General features: G+C 40.0%; 1 long non-coding RNA gene across 1 annotated transcript; it reads right to left on the reverse strand.

Moving 5' to 3' along the window:
• Nucleotides 1-928: 928 nt before the first annotated feature.
• On the reverse strand, nt 929-10,613 carry LOC106030194 (uncharacterized). The gene is made up of 3 exons (XR_001203574.3): nt 10,387-10,613; nt 5,454-5,572; nt 929-3,673 (listed from the first exon to the last, which is right to left on the reverse strand). It is a non-coding gene; the product is annotated as an uncharacterized lncRNA (long non-coding RNA).
• Nucleotides 10,614-22,665: the final 12,052 nt, after the last annotated feature.

A 22,665-nucleotide genomic window follows, 5' to 3' on the forward strand; every position in this document is an offset into this window, starting at 1 on the left:
CCCTGACAGCATTAGGACCACATTCCCCGTGGGAACTCTCTCACCCTCTGTACAGTGATGCTGGGACCCCTGCCCAGCTAACATACCCTATGGGCTGAGCACTTCCCTGTCTTGTCTGCACCGAACAAGGTCTGCTTTTGACAGCCATCTACAGGACAACATTGCCCAGATTAGATGGAGGCCAAGATTTCTGCACAAAAAAGCACAATTGTCTGTAATTGAGCTGATGGATTTGTTCTTGTCAAGATGTAAATGGTCCAGAATAGCTGCACAGCTCTTCCTCCACGCTGCAGTTGTCAATGGACTTAAATCACTAGAAAGCTTGCCATTTTTTCCCCCCCAGCTAAACTCTGGATATTGCCTGCTATTAGAAAAATGATTTCTCCTACAGCTCTGGACCATATGGCTGTGTTAGCATTATTGCTCAGATTAAAGACTTTCAGCCATCTGCTGGACTATCGGCACCCGTTCTCTGCCTCTCCATAACCCAGCTCCGCCACTGCATTCTGGAGCAGGGCACATCCCTGGCTGCAAAGGGATTTCTCTACCCCACACCTCAGGGCTGTGAGCAAGGGGAACTGGCTGAGGCACCATTTATTTATTCAGGATGAGCCAAGCTCCTCAAGGGGCTGAGAAACCTCCTCTCTCTGCATATGGGCTGAAGTCAACACCAAAAAATGCTGAAAAAAATTTAAACGTCCTTTTTATTACACAAGCGATCTCTCTTCAGGTCACACCTTTCAAGAAAAACTGATCCTCTCTCTTCTATGTTTGTTTGGTTTCTTAATAAAATTCTAGAACAGATTGGTTCCAGTTTGAAAGGACCTAGAAAAATCAAGTCCACCTACCTGATCACTTCAGAGCTAACCAAAAGGAAGAGCATATTAAGATTGTTACCTAAATGCCTCTAAACACTGCCAGGCTTGGGGCATCAACCACATCTCTAGGAAGCTTAAATTGCTATAGTTTGCAGGTGAAGGGTATTCCAGTTTGCGCCTGCAACTTAGGCTGTTGATAAAAGCAGTTATTAAATAGTTTGTACACAATGTTGCCTGAATACAGTCCAGTCAGCATTAAAGAAATATTGGTAATGAGGTACCTCAGCCCAGCAACTCAGAGATCTGTGAATAATGAAACACCAACGTTGTATCTCGGGTGATCAATTTTTTGTAAATTTTCAAACTCTTTTTTCTACATTTAAATATTTTAATATTAATTTATTCTAATGTCATCTCAAGTGAATAATGAGTGATATCACAACCGTGGTTTAAAAAACCTCCAAGAAAAAAAACAACACACTGTTTTACTTCTGCTTGACCTGGTTATTAAAATACAGAGTACCAGTCTTTAAACAGAAATTTCTTTATAACAAGCCCCAAAGGCTATTCAGCCAACTACAAGAATTTTATGTTTACCTTGAAAGCAGTCCTTAGTATAGGCTAATGATATCTAAAAACACCCCTAAAACCTGCAGTTATGGGCTAAACAACTTCTACAGTCTAGAATGAACTCAGTAGGAAATTCCATAATAAAAACAGGAGCATAAAAAAATAACTAACATTCAAGCAAAATGCACCAACAGTACAGACAAGGTAGGCAATTCTTTAAGGCACCTAAATCATTTTTGTCTGACCACAGAAATTCTTCCCAACCCTCCAAAACCTATTGGAACTTTTTTAGGGGAGGAAGGTTGCAAGAGGGAAGATTCCTGAACTGCAGTACTGCTGCTTTGCATTTTCCAAAGCAGTTAAAAAATGTCAGTTAGTTCTTATGTTTGACCTCCAAATGGTATTTCCACTTAAATTCATTTGTCAAAGCATAGGGAGAAAATTAGTATTTTCCTTTTTCAGACCTTCCTGGGCACCTTTACTCCTGTAAAAAGCAATATCAGACTAAAGTGATTCTCCACTCTGTATAAGAGGTGAAAAGGAAATTTAGAAAATAAATCTGAACAATTCTTACTATAGCCTATTTCAATTACCACCTTTCTGAATACACAGTTGTGCTGTTGTAATTAGGTACAGAGTCATTATGTGTAGTTAGATACTACAATGACTTGGCAGGGCATATGCAATGTTTTTAATGCAAGGTTAGCTTGCCTGTGACCGTCAGAAGTGTACTCTGACAGGCTCACAAACTCTTTATCCTGACATAAGTTGGATCTCCATGAAAGGAAAGTCAGATTCTCCCCCTCCTGGGGCACTGTTCTTGGCCCACATCCTCGCCTCTCTGTTGCTTATAGAGAATCAGGATGAAAAACTGATCCAGCTGAAAATTAGCTAAAACAATCAAACCAGTAACCAGTTCCCTCTGCCAGCACAGTGTGACCACACAAATGGCTTTTGCTCATGTCAGGGGGATACTGCTGCCATGAAAGGAATGAAAAAGGAGGGTGAAATCACCACCTCTGCTAGCTGTGCCATATTATGCTCACTTTAAGCAACCATGCACGTAGAGCAGAGTTTGCTCAGTGTGCTCTTCTGGGTGTTGTACCAAGTTAACATCAGGACATCTAAAATGAAAGCACTGACAAAGGTTTTAAACTGGTGATGTTTTAAAAATAATGGATATAAACCAAGTGTAGGAGACACTAAATCAAGTATACGAGAGACAAGGAAAAGGGAGCAAGATTCTGAGTAGCAGAGCTGCTATGGCAAGGTTCCCCAACAGAACCCAAAGGGGTTGGAGGTGCCAATGCCTGGAACAAGTGTGGACCATGCAGAGATCAATCAGAGGCTAAGCAGGAGGGATCCATTAACTGCTCTTAAGGCTATAAAACTTGACAGCCATTGAACATCATTTGAATCTGTCTTTTTGCTTTTGTAGGACCTCATCCCTTTCCAATTATTGAAGAGGACAGTGACTGTTTCTACCACAGGCTCCAGTTCCACATTGTTCTCCATGCCTCTCTCATGTCTCTTTCCTCATGCTGCTGACAAATGTAAGACTGCCAGGTTTCAGCACAGCAGCAGCTCAGGTTCTTTAGCAACAACATAAAGACAGATTTCAAATACAAGTCATTCAGCCAACGCATTGCTCTTCTGAAAGGTGAAGAGAGGCAATCAAAGAAATTGAACCAAAATACAAAAGGCTGCAGTCTGGCTCTCTTTCCCTGTATGCAGCTGAAGCAGCAACATACTTAACTAAGAAATCAGTATTCAGTAATGCAGCCGTAACTATCCAACACCACAGAATATCATAAATATCCAATACCTATATGGCTGAGGCCTTACTGATGCAACTCTGCTTCTGCAAGGATCAAAGCACTCCGAAACAGATCAAATGAATAATTAATAACCATTGCCTACATCCCATCAGCATGAAATTGCTCATTTAATTCTAATCAAAGTTAAGTCATTTTCCCAGGATCAGACTTCTTATGAAATTTACTGCAAAATCCTAGTATTCCAGAGATGTTTTTCCAGTGCTGTTCATAGTTTGTTTTTTGTGACATCTTGACAGAGTGAGTTCTCTTCAGTGCTTGCCTCACACAGCTGCAAGTTACATGCACATGCATTAAAAAAAAAGTCTGAGATCTTGATCTGATGTCTTTGTATTCCTCAGTCTGGAAGAGAAAGGACTCAAAGAAAGAGATAAACCCTCTAAAATCATAAGTGGCATAAAGAAAGTGAATGGTTGCTCACAGTCTTCCAACACAAGAAGAAGTGACTACCTGAAAAACAAGAGGAGATAATGGGTGCAAAGCAAAGCATGATTAAGCTGTGAAACTACCTGGTACAGGCTATGCAGATGCTGAGCAAGACCAAGAATTAAGGAACTTTGTAGGAGTGTTGTTAATCAACATTCCTAGTAATTGAATTCTTCACTTGCACAGACTAGTAAGTGTTGACTTATTCTTGTTCCTGCACTTTGTCTGTATTACCATGTATAAAAATGGGCACCTGCAAAAAGAAAGTGAGTATTCCAGTCTGTAAAGGGCAAGGTGTGCCAGTTTTGACATCTGAAAAAATGAATATACTCTCCGTCTCAAAAATGTTTTTTAAAAAAATCATATATGGCAACTCCCTTTTGTATTGCAGTGACCATCAGTAACATTGCTGATGTAAATCCTCATTTACTCAGTATTGTCATCTCAATATCAAAATAAGTTCTAACACAATCACACACCATTTAAGCTTCTAACCTTTAAGAATTGTCTGAAAGACAACACAAAATATGGAGAAAGCAGAAACTCTATTTTATTGTATTTGATGAGGAGGGATGTAGGAGAGGTAGCTGCCAACTTACATAAGAAATATAAAAATTTAATTATTTCCTGAAACAGCTCAACATGTAACCTTAAGAACATTTATTGAAAGCAAATGATGCCAATGACAAACATTCTTTCAGGATCTGTATCACACATCAGTAGAACCCAACCAAGGACCTCATACACATAATGATGCTCTGAGTAAGAATTTCTGACGGCTGCAAACTTCCACCTGCATTTTCTCCAGATATTTGAGAGCCTGGCAGGGAACTGCAGGTGGGTAACTGCACACCAAGAGCTGAGAGCTTGGGACAGCAGTAACTGTGATGTTTTAAAGACCTGCCCAACACTAGTGAAGACACGAACAACTGCCTGTATTTGTATTCCACTGAAGGCACACAGTACATTGTGTAGCACATTAGACTTAAAAGCTTCCAGTGTATGAAATGAATTATGCAGCAGTGTTTATTGAACAATTTTACTAATAAGCCATCTTAGATTTAAATAATAATATTTTTACATGTAAGGCATACAGTAAAAATGATTCATGCATTCAAAGTGCCTAGAGCAAAGCATACTTTCCTTAGAAGGAGGCTTACTGGAGCTAAGAACCAAGAGTTTACCAGCTCTGAAAAATAATGGGACATAGTAACAAAATGCCTCTTTTTTTCTGCCATTTCAGCCAGTCTAGAGGCAGCCTTGTGGCTGGAGCTCAGGACTGTAAATATTAGGTATGTGAGACTATCATGGGTAACTAGTGGCATTAGCTGGCAGCTTTGGCAGCAGATCATTCTGTGATGTACATCTACTGCTAAACTTTGCCAAAGATAGAAGCTGATGTAAAACTGATGAGAAATGTGAGGTGAAGTGACAAGGAATTCATTTTTGGATTTTGGTCCCATTACTTTGGGATCACCCAAATATTCCAAGAAGCCCATTAGAAAGGAAAAACACGTTTGTGCAACCCTGCTCCACATGCTTTAGAATCGTATTGACTTATGTGTTAGTGTATGGAATATTATAATTTACTGCAATTATAGAATTACAGCCATATTACATTACATAAAATTGGTATCATAATGTTGCATAATTATAACATGCAATATAATATACATACTAATTACTATACTATGCAACATTACATTATAAAGTATTCTGGCATTTCCCATGCTCCAACTGCAAATTGCCAGTTAAAGCATTCACTTAAACCCCTACCACAGCTCACTTTAGCTTTCCAACATACCTTAATTTCTTTTCTTCGTATCCTGCATGGTCGTCTTCACAGTTTGTGCCTAATTTGGCTTGCTCGCTGCTTCACCACAATATTTTTGCCTTGGCACATGTGGTTATTCACATCTTGTCCTGGTGGATTATAAACCATTTCAAATTAATACAGAATTGTTACAGAACCATCACAAAACCACAGACAAAGCTTTACCACTACTGAATGTCTGACTTTGTCTTTTTTTTGCTAACTAGAAAACAATCTTTTGGAACTATTAGTGTATCATAACAATTTCCTTTAGTTTGAGTAGTATATTCTAAATACCATATCTACCTACTAATTGTTGAGCACATCTGGAATCAATGGATCAGCTACAGTTTGTAGCAGTCATCTTTTACAGTCACATCTATTAGCTGTGATAGGGAAGGAGTCTTGTCCCGAGTCACCCAAGAACCTGCAGCCTCCATTCCAGCCTTACTGTCTGCTTTGCACCCTCCTAGCCAATCTTTTATAAATATATATATACACACTAAATTGGCAATAATGTTAAATAATTGTGTCATTTTGTGTTTTGCTAATTTAAATTCAAACATTATCTGTTTTACTGTCACCTATGGACTTGTTCCAGTTTTAGCTAACTTTAAAAATACTGTAATTTCATGTTTTCTCCCTAAGTTTTTGCATAGAATGAATTATGTAACTAAGAAGCAAATGCCAGAGGTAGACAGAACTGTTGTTAGAACTTTGCTGCAATACCAAGCAGGATTTATAGCTTGGGTGGCTGAATTAAAGTTGCCACAAGACTTCACCTGTCATCAAGCACAGCCAACACAGGACTCCTTTGGTGGCCAAGCCAGACAACAAGGCAGGGGTTCTGCCATCCACAGCCACAAAAGGAACAAACCAGATGCATTTTAAATAATACTCCAATGTATTTGGAATTTTCCATTTTAACACAGAAATAGCATTTCATGCAGAATTTTTTAATACTCTATCTGAAACTCTCCTTTTTCCTCACCAGTTCTAGCAACTTCTCCTAGCTGACGGTGATGCAGGGAGCTCAGCATCTCAGAGTGCTCCACAGAATAAAACACAAACTCTAATCATAAAATGATTCACTATTTGACCAAAGGGCATGACTGAAAAAGAGGAACTAAGCATTTTTCTCTGCTTAATTTAATTTGTATTGTGCCTTTCCACTGGTCTCTGTTAATGCAGCCCACTTGGCATTTTTGGCAAGTGAATTTTCCTATTCCTAAAAATGGTTTTAAATTAATCCAGAAGGTTTCTCGCAACCCCCGTCAATTCCTCTCCCCTCTACATATTTGCGTAAAGAGCTTTGGCCTAGATTTTGTCACCCAATGATGTCTCCCAGGAGAAAGATTTCCAAGGCCTATTCATGTTTCAGGATGGGACCAGAGAGCTGTCTTGCTTGCTGCTCACTCTGGGAATCCATGCTTGTGCTGTCCTAATCACCTTTGATAACCTGTTTTGATGAGACATGTGATTCTGGTTCCTGACCTTAAACAGGTTAAAGGGGACGTATTTTGCACCACTGAGCAGCCATCCTCTGCAAAGCTGACCCACAGGGTACGTTTGGCCGAGTAACTCAATTCACTGCTATTGAAAGTTTGCTGCCATGAAAAATTCAGTTGTGGGCTGTGGTAGTACTTCAATAATAGTATCTAAAGGATTATTTATAACTAACCAATATTTAGATTCCTATCTCCTTACCGTGACCTCACTATCTGCTTTCCTGTAACCTAAGCATTTATTGCCGAAGGTAAGCGAGGGTGATAAGTGGCATGCTCTGGCTTTAATTAAACTCCTCGGACTCCCGCTGCTGGAGGAGCAAACCACGGGCTCCCACGGCCTACCAGAAACGCCTGCAGCGGCCGAGAGGAGCCCGGAGAAGAGCGGAGCCGGGGATGCTCGGGCAGCTGGCACCACCTAGCGCCCGCCGCGGCCCCGGTGCCTCTGCGCGCCGCGTGTGCGCTCCCAGGACAAGGGGCAGGGGAAGGATGCTCGCCCCGGGCAGGGCCAGCTGTGGGGCATTCCGACCCGAGCAGCTCAGGGGAGCACAAAGATGCAGCTTCAAACCGCAGAGATTTTTCCCGTACGTTCATTATTTAAATCGTTTTTTTTTTTTTTTTTTAAACTTCAAATGAGAAGTAAACTGGCTTTAAGATGCTTAAAGTGAAAGAAAAAAAAAAAGATGTTTTTAGAACTGGGACATGAGGAAAATACTTGCAAGAAATCCCCAAGCAATTAATTGAAAGACTGATGGCTTTGACAACTGTACAGCTTCAGGGTGAGGGAAGAAGAAGCCTAGAGCTGCAGGTAAATTGGGGCCGGAAAGCAGCTGCCACAGGGAGCCAGTGCTGACAGTAAGTGGAAATGCCGGCTGCACTTGCCATCTGCTCTGGCTCAGGGGAAGCCTCTGGGGATCCTCATAACCTGGATAGCTGGGGCTCAAAGAGCCTATGGCCCCAAGTGAGGTGGGGCTGGAAAGGTTCTGTCAGAAGGCATATGAAGAATGCAGTGCAAAGCCTGCTCTCCTCTTTCTCCCTAGGCATACCTTACTGACTGCCACCTTCGGGAAGCTCTGCAGTTCAGCTTTGGGATTGTTTTCCTGCCATAATTACACACAACTATGTTTTTTAGCCCCTCCATTAAACACATATTAGTACTTTAAATCCCCTGAGAGCTGTGGGTTTGTTGTTTTATTTTACTAGATTATTATAAGACTGTTTATTTTTTTTCTTTATTTAGCTGTTATTCACGTAAGTCAGGTTAACACGAAATGAAAAAAAATATTTTCCTGGAATTCACCAAAGGCAAATTAAAGCGTTTTGGACTTTACTTCTGTGAAGTTAGGGCTATTTTATCCTTATTTTCAGCTGCTTTATCATCTGTCTTCCACACACAAAACCTGCCTTATAAAACTTCTTATTATTCCCAGTTCAACCTAACTGACATCTGAGGTGTGGTCCAGCAAACCATGGCCCACAATGGCACAGCAGGGACCAGGACTGAATTCTAGGACAAAAACGCTGCTCATGTCCAAGCAGAAATAGTAGCTAACGGCCATTTCATAGAATTTGGCTTTGCATTAGAAAATGAGTGGACTAAAACTATTGAAAACCTACAATCTTTCCTGCATATAAAAACATACACTGAAGCTCTGTTTACAGATCAGAAGAGGCAGCACCACTGTGAGGGACTGACATTTTAACTGTAGATTCACACTGGAAGTACATACTACTTTGACTTGGTATTCATATTTCTGTCCAGTGCTAACTCCATTACCCCCTCAGGATATCTCCTACAGTGTGCTGATGTCTCAAAAGCTGCAGTTTCTGCTCAGCAAAGAGCATCTGCTTTGCAGGAGAGCCTGGAAATAAATTTGATTTACACTGAAATGGTGCAACAGGGGAGGAGAGTTTTGAGCTAGCACAGTCCATCCCAGAAGTTAGCTGTGTCCCAGTCCTGCAAGGTAACAGCCAGCTTTCCCAATCTTTGGTAGGAACTATCAATAGACTTCTAATGCACAGAACAAATGCAGACTGCAGCCACACAAGGCACTGTGGCTCACAGGCACTTGATCTCTTTGAGGAAAAAAGCAGGGCATTTGTTAAAAATAACTTTCCAAATGAATGTTGCATTTGTATTAGTGTTTTTTGCTGATGCAAAACAATTTCTGCCACTTGAAATAATAAATCTATTTCTCCCAAAGCTTTAAGTTTACCTTTAAATGAAGACTACTCAGGGCAACTTCGGATCATCTTTTGATAGCTTACTGATGCTAGTAGTTTCTGAATCCTTTTCCTTTTGTCACCTCTAGCAGCCAGGATTCTCGGACTGCTTCCTGGCTGGAGACTATCTACACCTCTGCCTCCAGAGGACTTCTGGTCTGAGAGCCCCAGCACCTTGTCAGCGAGACCAGGCAGAGCAGAGGTGTAGAAAGGCTCAGGATCCACTCAGGACTGTGCAGCAGTAGTGGTGATGCACCACTGGAGGCAACCTTCACTATCTACAGAAGCAGCACCTGGCACCCAGTGCAGAGATCTCAGCTCAGGCAGGACTTCCGCAGGTGGTGCTATTCTCCACTTCTCTGGTGGTAGGGTTAACCCAATACAATTTCAGGTGTCTGTATACAGATCCACACAGCTTAGAAAATAAACACAAGTCTGTGCATGTACCCAGAGATACAGCCTCGTTAGGGTTCCAGAGGATACATTATACAATTGGAGTTTACAAAGGACATGAGATTTTTCAGTTTAAGATCCTGAGAAGATTGTGCAAGACAAATGGTGGAATCAGAACTCTTAACTTCCAGAGAGCAGATTTCGGTTTATTCAGGGATCTTGTCAGGATCCCATGAGAGACTACCCTGAAGGAAAAAGGATGCAAGGCCAAATGGCTGGTCTTCAGGAACAGCCTCCTCAAAGTAAAGCACAGCCCATTCTGACATGCAGAAAGCAAGTGTGGGAGAAAGACCCCATGGAAAGGTCAGTCCATTCCTGGCTGAGCACAAATGCAAAATAAAAGCATGCAGAAGGTTGAAGCAGAAACAGGCTGCCCAGGAGGAATACAGGAATATTGCTTCAATTCACAGGAGTGAAGTTGAAAGGCCAAAGCTCCTCTGGGTTGGAACTTGCAGGGCATGTGTAGGTCAGTAATAAGGAGTTCTATAGCACAAAGGTAACAAAATGAAGTCTAAGGAAGACACAGCCATGCTGCATAATGAGGCAAGGAAACTAGTTACAGAAGACATGGAGTAGACTGAAGTACTCAGTGGTTTTTATTCTGTCCTTAGCTTTCACCAGTAAGGTCTGCTATCTGGTCTCCCATTTTCCTAAGGCTCCTAGTCTGTGGGAGCAGCAAGAAGAGAGCTGCTCTATCAGGAAGCATGAGTCGAGGGTAGGGTCAGCACAGGCAGAGAACTTACCAAGAGAGCACAGACCTATGAGCAGGAGCCATGACCACCAGAGGTCCCACCAGCAACCGTCAGGCAAAGGCAAGGTAGAAAGTCAAATCCAAGGTTACACCAAGAAATCCAAAAAATAACCAAAAAAAAAAAGAGTACTGAAAAAAGATATACTGAAAGTACAACATAGCTCAAGCTAGGTATTGAAAGCCTGGGCCTGAGCTTAAATAGATCTCCTGGGCCCATGGGCAGTGGGTGTGTGGGGTGGAGGTCCAGATGAGGGTTGTCAAGGTAATTTAAGCCTATTAGAGCCTTCAGGGCCTAGGCAGAATGTAGTGTTACCTACAGGAGAGGAGGGTACAGCTAAGGAGTACTGAAGTCAGTTGGATAGATACAAGTACCCAGAAGCAGGTGATTAGACCACGAGTCCAGGTCTGCTGATGAGTAAAGGAGTCCCTCATCGGAATGAGCCCAAATGGGATTCCAAGAGTAAAGTTCCTCTTTGTTACGCACAGCTTTGCACTGAGTACTGAAGGTTTTCCCAGACCTATTTCTAAATCTGACCACTACATCACAGACCCAAATCTGATGGAGGTAAACAGTGCATTAAATCAACAGGTTAAATTGTTCTTCTAGTGCATGCTGGTCAATGTTAGAGCAGCTTTAGTGGAGCCATGTGTTAAAAGAGGATGCAAGAAGTACCTGTGTAAAGTGTGCATATGAACAATGAAGTTGGGTGGCCTCCTTGTTAAAGGAATGAGATCTGCATTCATTAAATAAAACACAAATAAACTAGGTTAATGGAATAACTACACTGAGGGAGAAAAAAGTAATGTCTAGACACTATTTTTCTCATTCACATACTACCATTTCTCAACTCATCAAATGTGATGAAATCTTTTTCTTCACAAACCACAATGTTATTCAAACTGTAAAGACTATAGTTTCTCATGTATTTGCTTCAATATCCTCTAAAATGGAGAAAATACAAAGTCCTCTTGTTAACATTTCAAATGGTGACATTTCTTTTACATTCACGTCATAAATGTGAGAGTCAATATACGTCAAAATGGCAAATGATTTAAATAACAAAAATGATAAATTACAATGGATTGGAAACAGTCATAATTAATTTTGTAAGTGATAATCTTATCAAAGAAAAATGTTTCACACATACACTACTTTGCAGAACAGAAATAATAAGGCTGCATCTAAAACTGAAGACATGCACACCATTCCTTGCAAAGTTCCAGCATGATTCAGTTGAGATTCAGTGCTATATGGTTGATGGTCTGATTCCTGGACATGCTCTTGTTACTTCTTGTGTGAGCAGTTGTTATCATCCAAATGTTCTTCCTCACAAAGTCTGTGGCCTTGGATCCTCCTGAGAGTTACGCGTGTCCTTAATATTACGGAATTACTATAAGTGGGCACTCCCATTGGTTTCAGCTGTGATGTGGGGACAGGTTCTGTGCTGGCATCACCTCCAACAAAAAACAGAGGACTCTAAGATACCAATGCTCCTGGGGACATGTGCTAGCCAGGAAGGGTTCATGTGCTACATGATCCATCTATACTCCTCATCAATGTTAAAACATGCCTTACACACAAGCCTATTTCAACCTCATGAGTGTTTAGAGGCAGTTCAGTGAAAAAGAGTCTCTTTGTTGTTGTTTTTTTAATGAGTTGTGGAATAAAGGAAATTGTGATGATGGAAATGCCATTGGAGTCATACTTGTTGCATGGTACTATTCCTTCCTCTACAACTGTATGCAAATTCTCCAGTGGGTTTTACTAAGAGTTGATGTTTCCTAGGGAAATCCCCAAATTAGAATTATTCAAGTACGAATTTCATAATTCCATGAAAAGTTTCATAAAATTGTCAATCATGTCACTCTCTAAAATCATCTTTGCAATTGCAGGATATCTGGTTACAGTAGAAAGGGGGAAATGCCTTGTTAAAATACATATATTTATACATATATATAATTATTATATCATATATTTTATAATAACTATAATATTGTATAATATTTTTCTTATATATTTTGTATATATAAGTATATAAAAATGAATTCAATTTGATGTATATATATGTATGTAGTAGTGTGTGTATGTACATCATGTATCCGTATACAGTACAGTTTATCATTGATCTCTTGAAGCCACATCGTTTGGAGCAATGTCAGTTTAAGTCATAGTACCACATGCTAGGGAAACTGGTATAAAAAAAAAAAAAGGTCAAGTAAATGGGTGAAGACAGATACATATGCCATGACAAGAAAGACTCAACAAATGCTTTCCAAATTGAAAGTTATGCTTCACAAATCTATTGGGGTTCTTTGAAGAAGTCTATGAGCATGTAGACTAACTAGGCAAATCCAGTTGATATAGTCCACTTACATCTCCAAAGGGCATTTGACATGGTCTTTTAAAGGAACAAAGTTTCAACAAGGTAAAAATAAAGGATTCTGCATGGGTAAGCAATGATTAAACAATAAGAAACCACAAAGAATAGTCTTTTTCTCAGTGGAGGAAAACACCAAATGAATCCCACTCATTTGTGTTAGAGCCTTCGCTTTGTCATATATTCCAGCATTATGGGGAAAAGGTCAAATACTTCAAAATACTTCAGTAGCAATATTTGCTGATGACACTATTCTAACTCTTTGTGCTGAAAGTAGTGACACTCTGGAGATTGTTGGCATGATAAATTGCTGAGGCAGAGAGCATCAGCAGGTGCAGAAAAGGGTCAGGCAAATTCAGGGACAATATATCTCTAAATCAACAGGGGAATTGACAAGGCAATGACATGTCATCACCTAGATTCCTTGTTAGAGACAGAACACTGAACTAGGCAGACCATTTCTCTGACTTAGTAGAGCATTTCTATATATTTTATGTACACTTTTTAAGAGTAATCAAGACATGGGTTAATTATGAAAAACTACAGAAGCAGTTCTGAATTGCTGGGAGATTAAATTGCTTGTGGATAAATTTGTTTGAATAAAAATCCTAAATTCACAAACAGAATGATGAGCTTTGAACTAAACATTATTGCTCAGGAATGCGATCTTGGGGTTATAACAGAAAGGGCTATGAAAACATCCATTAAATACCCAGTAGGACTGCGTTAAATAAAAATAATTTTTAAAAAAATCATCAGGAAGAGTATGACAGAAACAATTATCATCTCACCAATTAAATTTAAAGTGTGCCTGCATTTTAAATTCTTTCATAGTCAAGTATTTTTAAAAAGAGATGAAATAACCAAAAAGGAGTACTGCAAGGACTAACAGGGACAATCAAATGTATGGGATAGCTTCTAAATATGAAATTATTAAAAATGTTAGGACTGTTCAGCCTGGGGAGGGGACAGTTGAAAAGGGAACTTCAGAGGTCTACAGAACCATACAATGGTGCAGAAAAGGTGAAAAATTGTCTCTTTTCATACAAACTCAGAAGGGAGGAGAGTTTAAAAGGACAATAATAAGCTGAAAGTTAGAAATAAACAGTACATTCTGAGGTTGTGATACTCCTTTCCACAGGATGCTGTGGCAGCTAAAAGCTTAGATGGATTCAAAATATGTTTGAATATCTTTTTCTCATTAATTTGATCATCAAGGGTTCTCAGTTACAATAATAAAACAGCAGGTTCCTGAAGTCACTGAGCCAAAGATCATTGGAACCTGAAGGAATATATCAGGGAACCGTGGATGTATGCTTGGGCTCTTCTTACATGCCACCTAATAACCCTTCCTTCTGCTACATGGTTTAGTGCAAATCCAATGAGCCTTGTGAGACTACAGATGCTGAAGGTTTTCTAGAGATCATGCACAAAGCTATCACTGCACAGAGCGCACCAAGGGAAGACTGCAATGACTGCGAGTTTGCCATACAGAGAAATCTGTCTCCGGTACCTATGCATACTTCCACAAACACTTACTTGGTGCCATTTTTACACTGATGCAGACAGAAATTGTTCCTCTAACTATGGCTGATCTATCAAAATCTTGTCTCAGAATGGCAAATGAAAAGTTGTATTTTCACAGGATTAGAAAATTTACTTCAGGGGATTATGCCATTGGCCAAAATAGAGGAAAAAGCACTTTAAAACAATGTTTCATGGTGAAAGATTTTTAAAACAGCATAAAGATTAGGACAGCCAAAATTCTTGGAAAAATATCCAATTTTGTCTAGGGGTCTTAGAGATAGCCAGCATATTCTGTCAAATCAGTATACCTACTGAGCCGTAATAAAGTATGCAACAAGATACTATACATTAAAAATAAAAACAAAAAAATAAAAATAAAAAGAGAGAAAGAAAGAAAACATTTACAATAAGACATCATAACAAACAAAAAAAAATGCAGAGAACGTTTTTAGACTGACTTGTGGTTTTAATTTGCTAGTGCTTTATTGAACTAATGGCTGAATTCGTTACCACATAGCTTGCTTTCATTTTCTTATATGAGCATGTTTTTTCTTGCCCCAAGTAAAACAGGATATCCATCTTTCAGAATTTCTGTCCTACCTTTTGCAATACCATTCATTTGTATGTGGTAAGAGCACAAGCATTCAGCAAATTACATTGTGGTCAAAGGAAGTTTGCAGCTTTTGTATTGCAAGAGGATAAAGCTTTTGTTGACTAATGTGGGACTTCCTACTTCCCCTTACTTTGATGTCATATGTTTAAGTTTAAAGGAAGAGCAGCAGAAATAATAAGTATTACACTGTTTACTTTATCTCATTTTGCCATGACACACAGTTTTAGTGAGAGCAGATTTAACCAGCCTGTAAACCCACTGTGGGTGCCCCTACTCCCATGCCACTAGGCAGACTACCCTCGCGTCATCCATGCAAAGAGTATGAGAAGCGTGTTAGTGAGGTACAGGAGTTTCTATTTTAAAGAAAATGCTAACAGTTCAATGTTTATGCTGGATTGTCTTTAATAACAAAAATGGACTAAAAATCATGGAGAGAGCCTATAAAATAATTTTGTTTTGCTGAGGAGATTTTTCAGTTATATCTGACTTACTGTGACAAAATTGGTATACATATTCATTTCCTAACAATTTTCAATCCAAAATTATAGTTTTATTTTGGAAGGAAGGAAGTGCCCAGAGTAGAATTTTAGGACCTGTTTGCTCTAGGAAAATCCACTATGATAAGAACTAATATAGGGAACTAAGTTCTGACACTGCAAAGTTGAAAGCAACTGCAAGTGAACTGCAAGTGAAAGTTGAGCAACTAAGACTCTTCGAGATAGTTTGTTTTTCATTTTGCAGTTTTCATTATACCAACTTTTTAGCTTCACTAGCTAGATAGCTTTTTGTCTAGAAGAAGCACAGAAAGATCTTCAGTTCTCTTTAATATATTCAGTTCTCTTTAATATCACCAGTTCTCTTTAATATCTTTATCAATGATCTGGATGAGGGGATCAAGTGCACCCTCAGTAAGTTTGCAGATGACACCAAGTTAGGTGCGTGTGTCGACCTGCTCGAGGGTAGGAAGGCTCTGCAGGAGGATCTGGATAGGCTGGACCAATGGGCTGAGGCCAACTGTATGAAGTTCAACAAGGCCAAGTGCCGGGTCCTGCACCTGGGGCGCAACAACCCCAAGCAGCGCTACAGGCTGGGAGATGAGTGGTTAGAAAGCTGCCTGGCAGAGAAAGACCTGGGAGTATTGGCTGACAGTCGGCTGAACATGAGCCAGCAGTGTGCTCAGGTGTCCAAGAAGGCCAACAACATCCTGGCTTGTATCAGAAACAGCGTGGCCGGCAGGGCTAGGGAAGTGATTGTCCCCCTGTACTCGGCTCTGGTGAGGCCGCGCCTCGAGTAGTGTGTTCAGTTTTGGGCCCCTCACTACAAGAAGGACATCGAGGTGCTTGAGTGTGTCCAGAGGAGGACGACAAAGCTGGTGAGGGGTCTGGAGAACAAGTCTTATGAGGAGCGGCTGAGGCAGCTGGGGTTGTTCAGCCTGGAGGCTCAGGGGCGACCTTATCACACTCTACAGTTACCTTAAAGGAGGCTGTAGAGAGGTGGGTGTTGGTCTGTTCTCCCACGTGCCTGGTGACAGGATGAGGGGGAATGGGCTAAAGTTGCTCCAGGGGAGGTTTAGGTTGGATATCAGGAAGAACTTCCTTACCGAATGGGTTGTTAGGCATTGGAATAGGCTGCCCAGGGAAGTGGTTGAGTCACCATCCCTGAAGGTATTTAAAAGACATTTAGATGTAGAGCTTAGTGATATGGTCTAGTGGAGGTCTTGTTAGTGTTAGGTCAGAGGTTGGACTGGGTGATCTTGGAGGTCTCTCCCAGCCTAGATGATTCTGTGATCTTGGTCAATGAATCAGCATCTCCATCCCTTCAACTGAGGTGTGAGAGCTTGCAAAGCCAGATCTCAGGGACATCCAATAGATTCTCCATCAAATGGGAAAAATCCTGGCCAACCTGCTTCATAGAGTTAAGGTAAAAAGTCAGATTAAAATGGAAGTATTTGAACAGAAATATTTTTTTCTATAAGGGAAAGGAAAGGAAAGGAAAGGAAAGGAAAGGAAAGGAAAGGAAAGGAAAGGAAAGGAAAGGAAAGGAAAGGAAAGGAAAGGAAAGGAAAAGGAAAGGAAAGGAAAGGAAAGGAAAGGAAAGGAAAGGAAAGGAAAGGAAAGGGAAAGGAAAGGAAAGGAAAGGAAAGGAAAGGAAAGGAAAGGAAAGGAAAGGAAAGGAAAGGAAAGGAAAGGAAAGGAAAGGAAAGGAAAGGAAAGGAAAGGAAAGGAAAGGAAAGGAAAGGAAAGGAAAGGAAAGGAAAGGAAAGGAAAGGAAAGGAAAGGAAAGGAAAGGAAAGGAAAGGAAAGGAAAGGAAAGGAAAGGAAAGGAAAGGAAAGGAAAGGAAAGGAAAAGGAAAGGAAAGGAAAGGAAAGGAAAGGAAAGGAAAGGAAAGGAAAGGAAAGGAAAGGAAAGGAAAGGAAAGGAAAGGAAAGGAAAGGAAAGGAAAGGAAAGGAAAGGAAAGGAAAGGAAAGGAAAGGAAAGGAAAGGAAAGGAAAGGAAAGGAAAGGAAAGGAAAGGAAAGGAAAGGAAAAAGGAAAGGAAAGGAAAGGAAAGGAAAGGAAAGGAAAGGAAAGGAAAGAAAGGAAAGGAAAGGAAAGGAAAGGAAAGGAAAGGAAAGGAAAAAGGAAAGGCATTAGCTGTTTTTAAAACACTTTCTTTACTTGTAAAACGGACTTTGATTATTCAAGTGGAATTACATGCATATGTACCCTTTAGAAAGTACTTTATAGAGGTATTATAATTGTCCATCCACTTCAAGTCTGTGGCTACTCTGCCTGATGAATATTACATATCACTTAAAAATAAGTGGGTTAGGAGGAAATCGCTTACAATGAAGCACATGAACAGGCCGGGATCATACTGTTTCCTTCTGGATACAGACACTTTAAGATTGTCTTTACTTCCAGGAATATGAACTATTTTCAAGAGATTCTCACCTCATGGGATGTCCAGGATACGTTCTGCTCAGGGGAGGAGACAGTCACTCAGCATTTTCACTCTTTCTTCAACAGATAATCCCTCTTTCACCCATCACCTTCTGGGTCTTTCCTGAAACTTTCTGCCGCAGGAACAGTGGAGAGGTGTTAACCTCAACAGGATTTCTACCACAGACATCTAACATATCAGAGGTATGAACTTATCTGAGGGAAAGGATGACATTAATATTACTACCATTGGAAGACAGAGATTTTCCTGAGGCTATCCACAGACCAGATAAAAAGATAGCGACATTTTCCATAAAAATGTTTCATTCACAAAAGTTGTTTCATTTGTGAAATATTTTTTTCAAAATCATTTCAAGATAGCTTCATACACTTAGCTTCAGCTAGATAGCTTCAACAATTCAGAAATTAACTGATGTCAGGGGACTCAGGTCTTCCTCATTTCTAATGCTATCTCCATTCCTTTAGATATCACAGATTCCTTGCTAATATGATGAATGCTGCAATGGCTTTGGCTTTAGGTGTCTAGAAAACGAAGAACACTACTGGCGTTTCAGCTTTTAAAGGCAGATGCTTAACAGTGGACTACAGGAGATTTTTATGTCCATCAAAAAATTGCCAGTGGCTCACCATCTGTAGCATGGTATGCAACAAAAAGACCATGCCTGAATCCTTCCCTACTGGTGGTGACTTCCAACGCAAAGAAAAACAGTCTTTGAGCAATTCCAGGAATTAATGTGTCTCTACAAGTTCTTCAGATTAAATTATTTTATTTATTTTTCACTTTGAGCTAAATATCTCTCTCAAAATTAGGTTTAGAGTTTGAATGGGAGGGGCTAATTTTGAATATCTTCATTTTATGCGCTACACCTGCAGCATCCTTAATATGCAGTGTATAATTAGCATGGAAATGATTATAAAGTACTTCATGGAAGGTGAAGTTTGAAGACCAAAACAATAAAGAAGGGAAAAAAAGGAGAGTTTCCAACATTGTGTCATTGTTTTTAAAAGGACTGAGACCAATCTACTGAAGCAAACCAACCATTAGGGACCTCTTTTCCAGTGAAGATAGTTACAGTAAAAGCACGCTTTTGAACATCGTCCTCTCAGACTTCATTCCTAATCTATTTCATCCGTTTTATGTTTCATTTCCAGCAATGAATAAAACCCTGAGGAGAAATAAACCTAATTATTTGTACGTGGCCCCCCACAATCTCCTACTTGACTATGTCAAGCCAGAGTCATTCTGCTGACGCACCTCCTGTCAGCCGACTGTACAGTACAGCGGTGGCTCTCCTTCCCTCATTTTGCTTTCCCTTTCCACTTGGCAGAGGTATGTGTGTGGGATTTCACAGAGTCTCCTGCCAACTTTGAATGAGAGATGTGTCCAACTCTTATTGGTCGCTCTCAATTCGTAAGGGATAAAACAACATTATTTGAAGATTCAGACAAATACCAGGAAGGAAAAAAATTCTTTGCTGTTGATTTACTGGAACACACTATCATCAGGACTTGAAGGGAGGGAATTTAAAAAGAACAAATTGCATGGATTACGCAAGTTATTAACTTTTCAAGCTGATGAACAAGACTAATAACGCACACCCTAGAGTAAGAACATAGGTAACAAATATCCAATTCACAGCTGCCATGTCTATCTTAAAACTGATCTCTGCATAACTTTCTAGACTAACCAGTTACTACATTGGCTCAAATAATGGCTGAATTTTCCCCTTCTCCTCTGCTCTGGACTCTTTTTGACCTCTAAATAGGAGTGCATCCAAAGTTATCCTCATAGCACTGTGCATTTCCGGCTGGTTTGCAGCAGTGCTTGCATAAATTAAGAAGCAGCTTTCTGATGCTTCCTAAGTCATATCCTTAATTATGTCAGGGCACAGCTAGTAAGATTTTAGGGATTAGACCCAAGATCAGTCTAAACTAGCTTTTGAGAGAATATTATACAAAACTTAAGAAGGACATCAAACCATTTTTGAAACATAAGCTGGAGACTGCATTTACTATATACAGTATCACACCTTTGAAATATATCAGTTGGGGAACCTTATTCTAGAGACATCGTAAGATTTTTGTGGGTGTTGCAGCAGAAAGAGTAATAAGAGGTCTATTAAACTTGGAACCTAATGGTGGACGACAAAGCACAAATGTATGTGCAGGGCTTTGCATGAAGATTGAATAAGTGTGAGATATATGTATCTTGCAGCAGCCAGTGAATTCACAAGATTTTTAAAGAATATTTACTGAAGACTCTTTTGTAGCAATATTATACAAGGTAAAAGAGTAAAAATAACATAAAAATCTTAAGGTAAGAAAAATGTTTTTATCATTTTTTGGCCTACAAAGAGTTCTGCTATTTAAATAAGACTCAGGACGTTTTCTTTATTCTTAGGACTTCCTAGGCAGTTATCTCAGCAGCCAAAGAGGACTTCATATAAGTTAGATAAGAAGAATTTATCCTGGCATAAAAACTACTGATTAGCTTTTTAAAAGTGGTAGGAGTTCATGTTGCTATTTTTAAAATTCTACATTGATCCAAAAAACCCACGCCATTCCTAAGAAATGAAAAATACTCTGAAAGCCTGATAAAACTTTTGAGGGGAGGAGGGGAGGGAGAGTTTTTCTCCAAACAGTTTTCCACTGCCAAAAAAATAAGTAATTTTTCACTCCAAGTAATTCATTTGAGGATAGTTGTTTTTGCATTATATCAGAGATCATTTTGTACTCCTTGTACTCCAGATGGTCCTAACAGGCTACCTAGTGCTTGTAGGTACAACTCTGGTACAGCTAGGAATCTCACCACCTTACAGGTGTTTTACCATTACCCCAAACTGGAACTCTAATCCCATGCCCTTTGTCTACTGCAGCCTTCTACAGCTTTCCTGTGCCCCCCAAAATTGCCACCATCTCCCATGGGTCCCCATACCTTTCTGTTGGAAACTGAAACTAAACTGCTTGCAATTTGCCCACCTCTGTACTAGAGGTATACTAGAGGTATACTAGAGTATACTAGAGGTATACTAGAGGTATAAACTAAATGTGTGGAGGCTATGTGCAAAGATGGTTACTGGTTTCAGTAGTCTTTCTGTACAGTTTATTGTTTGGTGCATTTCATATCCATTTATTTTGTCCATGAATGCAAAGTACTTATAGTTCGAAGACCAACTGTAAACTCCCACAAAAAGGATGTTGTTACGTTCTTCTCCTTTCCCTGCTCAATGGCAAGGCTGTGTACAGTACTGCTACTATGTTCTAGCAGCTTTTTCTTAACACAAGGTATAGGACAAGAGTTGGACATTAAATCCCAGCAAGGTAGTGTCCTTATGTTTAGATCACTGTATCTAACTACACCCAAGCTTTAAACCAGTCATGGCAATACCAAGTTTAGGATAAGCACTCAATTAACTCCCCAATTTCCTGGGAAAGCTTTGCAGTCTATACTGAACCATCTGTTACCATGAATATGCTGCCAGAAGATGCACAAGATAGCTAGTTCAGGGGACAATGACCTCACTCACTACATTTACTCCAAAAATCACTACTATGGGGTCCTGGTGGAATTCTTTTGTCACTGCCTTCAGCTTCCCGTAACCTCACATCCCCAGGACCTTGAAGACAAAGAACTGCCAGATTTTTACCTGTGCTATGTAGGTTGAAGGGGGTCAGTCTGGTGCTCTCCTGGCCTGCCCATAGGTTAGTGTGTGAACTTTCAGCCTCCTTAGCCCCCATGTTCCTCACAAAAAGTGCCTAACTCCCCTTCCAGAACATGCACACACGCAGCATGCTTTTAGATGACTACTATTGTGTTCAGTGATGCAAGTATACTTTATTCTGTTCTCATTATTTTTCCACAGTCAGCTCAGGAGTGATTTTTTTTTCTATTTTATCTCACAGACGTGGGATAGTGTAGCAACAATATCGCTCACCAACAACTTATTTTTTGGGGGGGTTGCCTTTTCTCCTTTTAAAAAGAGGAGATACTTTTCAAGAGTCTGTTTTCTAAAGCCACGGAAATTATTTTTTTTGCCAAAGAAAAGGGTGAGTCAGGCTGCTCACAGATAGTACATGCAGATCTTTTAGAAGCGCTTTAAACTGTTCTCTGGGAAATAGCTCACAATTGACTTCACAGCCTGACACAGCCAGTGCAGGATGACCAGAACACCATTAGCACATGAATCATGGAAGAGCGACAGATAGTTGAGCACACAATGTTATGTCACAGTTACATCAATATTTAGAGTACTAGAAGAGAGAATACTAAATAAATAAATAAATAAATAAGTGTCAGAATAAAACTGTATCATTCATCAGAAGCCAAAATACTGTGATGAGCCAGCAAAAAAGCACCAGAGCATTCACACCCACATTGCCCCTGTTGCCAGCACAGCCCAGGGTGATGAATCCTAGGGGAAGGCTACAAGCAGAGAGAAAGATCACAGCATTCACTACCCCCATAAACTTTTGGCAGTCAAAGAGAGACTATTTGCTACAATTTGATTGTGGTATGCAAGAAAAGGAAAAGGAAAAGGAAAAGGAAAAGGAAAAGGAAAAGGGAAAGGGAAAGGGAAAGGGAAAGGGAAAGGGAAAGGGAAAGGGAAAGGGAAAGGGAAAGGGAAAGGGAAAGGGAAAGGGAAAGGGAAAGGGAAAGGGAAAGGGAAAGGGAAAGGGAAAGGGAAAGGGAAAGGGAAAGGGAAAGGGAAAGGGAAAGGAAAAGGAAAAGGAAAAGGAAAAGGAAAAGGAAAAGGAAAAGGAAAAGGAAAAGGAAAAGGAAAAGGAAAAGGAAAAGGAAAAGGAAAAGGAA

Source organism: Anser cygnoides, chromosome 2 (assembly GCF_040182565.1).
Source record: "Anser cygnoides isolate HZ-2024a breed goose chromosome 2, Taihu_goose_T2T_genome, whole genome shotgun sequence".
Taxonomy (NCBI): Eukaryota; Metazoa; Chordata; class Aves; order Anseriformes; family Anatidae; genus Anser; species Anser cygnoides.